Source organism: Bactrocera neohumeralis, unplaced genomic scaffold (assembly GCF_024586455.1).
Source record: "Bactrocera neohumeralis isolate Rockhampton unplaced genomic scaffold, APGP_CSIRO_Bneo_wtdbg2-racon-allhic-juicebox.fasta_v2 ctg4391, whole genome shotgun sequence".
Taxonomy (NCBI): domain Eukaryota; kingdom Metazoa; phylum Arthropoda; class Insecta; order Diptera; family Tephritidae; genus Bactrocera; species Bactrocera neohumeralis.
This window is the reverse complement of record NW_026091428.1, coordinates 4,850-9,342: the sequence shown is the minus strand read 5'-3', so window position 1 is coordinate 9,342 and position 4,493 is coordinate 4,850.

The window sequence follows — 4,493 nt, the reverse complement described above, 5'->3', positions numbered from 1 at the left end:
CTATTAAAACATCAATGTATCCAAAGTTAACGTTTTGTCTTATTATGAGAAAAATTGGGCCAAATCGGTTGATTAGTTAGTAGGGCTATGGGATTTTACATAAAAGTGAATAGAGACACGGTAATTGCTTCATTTTAAAACTGATTGATTTGTAGTCCTTCCATTTTACTTTTTATATGGCAATAAAAATTTAAAACGTCACTTACAGGGGTTTCAAAAATAGCCTTTACATAAAAACTGAGCATGATTAATTCCCGATTTTGCCTATTATAACATTATATTTCAGAGTTTCCGAAGATTCTTATGCACTTAGTATTTAGTTTAATTTGCTCTGTAATAATTCTAGATAAATTAAAATAAAATGTTTAACGCCAGCACGATTATATAATTTACTAATAATTTTATGCTGACAAATTTTGAAGTAGCCCTCCAAGTAGTAGCCCCACATATCTAACTCTGCTTTGTAGAGAAATTCTCATAGAACTCTTACCTTGAAAATTTGAATTTAATAGTCAAAAATTTTGCAGAAAGCCATTTATAATGAATGCAACAGATTTGGGTTTTGATTAATTTTTTTTCTCCTTAAAGACCTCTCATATCATTCTTATTGTCTTTGCGCAGCTCTTCTCAGTTTTTTTACCTTTTCCTCGGTTATAATTAAGAATGTAACTCCTTTCTTACAACTCTGTACCATTTTCTTTTTTGATATTCACAAGATCCTCGCTGCTACACTTTAAGTCCATATATTTTCAGTCTAGCAGCCATGTCTAACTAGTCTTCATTCTACTTAGTTATTGATGGGCGTCGTTTTACCTCTGTCTAGAGCTCATACATACATACTGTTGCTGTTGTAATTCGAAGTCTATAAAAACTGTCTGTTGCTGCATTTAACAATACACATATGTTTACGTACATAATTGCACTTTTTTAGCCAACTTCTTTAAAAGTAGTAGGTGAAAGCATTAACAAATACAATGGTAATGGATCCAAACATGTATTTTTTGACTACACTAAAAGCGCAATCCAATATTTTTAGAAATATTTATTATTCGTAGCTACTCATCCATTTTGCTGACACTAAGTCAACTAGCCAAATTTACGCTTGACTTACTTGCATACTTGTACGACACTCTTTACGCTCTTCACACATATTTCTTATTTTGCTCCAATAAACTTTAATGCATAATGCTACGTTAGCATCAAGGTCGTTCCCGAAATGGCGCCAAGTAGACGGAATGAAGTGAACTTGAACTGCTTCAAATGGGTTCACAGCCTCATTCAAATGACGAAACATACAAAAATATATATGTGTGTATGTATGTTTGCCAGAACGTTACTAATGACCCACAATTTGTCTCTTTTTCCGCTGAGCCGCACTGAATTGAAATATATCACACACACACACACACAAATATGCAAATTTAATGCGTAAAATTTGACTGCTGCACAGCACAACTAATTTGTATGCTTGACTGGTCGTAAAGTTAATTAACTTACTAAATTTTTAGTGCCAATGACCGTTAACTTTTAAAGTTTTCTCTCAAATTGTGTATTGTAATTTCCTTTAAAAAATACATATATTCATGTCATTTGACCTTGACTTTATTATTACGCATTCTTACACCTCCCTGTGAGAGGCACAAAGTTTTTAGCCCAACAACTGGGGAACATTTATATTTATTAGCCACCAACTGACACCTGCTTGTCGGCGCAAAAGTATTTTTATGCGGCTACTGAGATAAATGAGCGCATTTAGTCTCGATCCAGCGTCGTTGCCATATTTCGCGAATTATGTTATTGTAGAACTGCCGACCGCCAGGCAGTTACTTCGCTGTTGTTTAAGGAAAGAATAAAGTAAATTTAACCCTGTGTTAATCATAGAAAATATGGGCATTTGTAATTCACTTTACACTTATCCCTTATCATGCTTATGGTAGAAATGAAAGTAGCTCTGAAACTCATATAATTGACATTATGAATATAAAAAAAGGTATTTTCGGTGAACTTAAACCAGTTTGTTTTGGAAATATTATGTAATTTGTATACCTTAATATAAAAGCCCAGAACAAGAAATAAACCATCTTCTTAAGTTTTGTGACTGCTGAATTTGAGAACTATGTACTTCGCTCCATCTTCTTTATTGGCGTAGATGTCATTTACGCGGTTATAGCCGATTTTACAACAGTCGTTCTTCCTTTTCGCTTTTTGGCGCCAACTGGAGATTCCAAGTGTTGCCAGGTCTTCTACAACTGGTCTTACCAACGAAGTGGAGGTATTCCTCTTCCTATGCTTCTCTGTGCAAAGGACTATAAGTCTTCCGCAGAACCTTTTTACCGAAAACTCGTAACGTCGACTCAGCAGATGTTCTCATCGTCTTTGCCTCTTCATATAGCAGAACGGATTGATGAATGACTTGTAGAATTTAGTCTTTCTTCATCGAGAGGGACTGTACTCTCAGTTGCCTACTCAGTCCGTGGTAGCATCTGTTGGCAACAGTTATTCCGCTTTGGATTTCGAGGCTGACATTGTTATTGTTGTTAATGCTAGCTCCAAGATAGACGAATTTATCGACGACTTCAAAGTTATGACTGCCAGCAGTGACGTGGGAGCCAAAACGCAATTGCGAGGACTGTTTGTTTGATGACAGAAGATATTTTTTGCCCAGCAATAGATTGTAGAACCAGGCTTGGTATCGAATGGCTCGAAGAGTTCCCTCCGAATACTGACGGAGCTCTTGGTGCCGCTCAACGTCAGTTTACACAGCCAAATTAACTTTGCGGGGATACCCAGTTCACACATGACTGCACCCTTTTTGTGCTGTCGAAGGCGGCTTTACAGGTAAAATCGACGAAGGGTGTGTCGATCTTTCTTTCACGGGTATTTTCCAATATTTGACTAATTCTGAACGATTATTGATTTTGCAGTTCTTTAGCCGCTCTGTTGCATCTCATCAGTTTCTTCACGGTGTACTATGTACTTCTAACAACTAAAATAAACTCTCGGCCAAAGTTTCGGGTGTGGAGAGTTTTAATAATTTAAATTTTAGCTCCAGCATTAATTAAAAGTAGGGTCCAACTAAGCTTAGTATTTATTATACTCTCGCAACAATGTTGCTAAGGAGAGTATTATAGTTTTGTTCACATAACGGTTGTTTGTAAGTCCTAAAACTAAAAGGGTCAGATATAGGGTTATATATACAAAAGTCCGTCCGTCCGTCCGTCCGTCTGTCCGTCCGTCCGTGCAAGCTGTAACTTGAGTAAAAATTGAGATATCATGATGAAACTTGGTACACGCATTTCTTGGCTCCATAAGAAGGTTAAGTTCGAAGATAGGCAAAATCGACCCACTGCCACGCCCACAAAATGGTGAAAACCGAAAACCTATAAAGTGTCATAACTAAGCCATAAATAAAGATATTAAAGTGAAATTTTGCACAAAGGATCGCATTAGGGAGGGGCATATTTGGACCCAATTGTTTTGGAAAAGTGGGCGTGGCCCCGCCCCCTACTAAGTTTTTTGTACATATCTCAGAAACGACTATAGCTATGTCAACCAAACTCTACAGAGTCGTTTTCTTCAGGCATTTCTATATACAGTTCAAAAATGGAAGAAATCGGATAATAACCACGCCCACCTCCCATACAAAGATTATGTTGAAAATCACTAAAAGTCCGTTCACCGACTAACAAAAAACGTCAGAAACACTAAATTTTACGGAAAAAATGGCAGAAGAAAGCTGCACCTAGGCTTTTTTTAAAAATTGAAAATGGGTGTGGCCTCGCCCACTTATGGACCAAAAACCATATCTCAGGAACTACTAGACCGATTTCAATGAAATTCGGTATATAATATTTTCTTAACACCCTGATGACACGTACGAAATATGGGTGAAATCGGTTCACAACCACGCCTTCTTCCAATATAACGCTATTTCGAATTCCATCTCATGCCTTCTCTGTATAATATATGTATACATTAGGAACTAATGATGATAGCGGAATAAAACTTTACAAAAATACGGTATTTGAAAAATATATAAATGACGTATAATGAAATCTCGATTATCACTTTATCATGCGAGAGTATAAAATGTTCGGTGACACCCGAACTTAGCCCTTCCTTACTTGTTTTCTTTAATTTTCTTCCATATTTCTCATGGAAAAATATGATACAGAGACATCCTGTCTAGCATAAAACAACGTCGTGGCTGCTTATTGTCTTAAGGTTCGGTGTTCCCAAAATGTTTAAGTTATACTTACAGTAAAATTTTTAAAACTTTGTGCTATACATGGGTAACATGAAATTTGCGCGACCCTAGGTCTTATCTATTCAAATGCCTTAGTTCTTTATTGAGTACATCGCGTCGTACTGAAAACAAGTCTGTTGTCATGATAGCGTGTCTCTATAATATCCTGTTTTTGGATAAAGTCAGCAATCAAGTGTCACCGAAATCACTTCGCGGTGTGTCCTTTCCTTGACGTGAAAACTTCCCA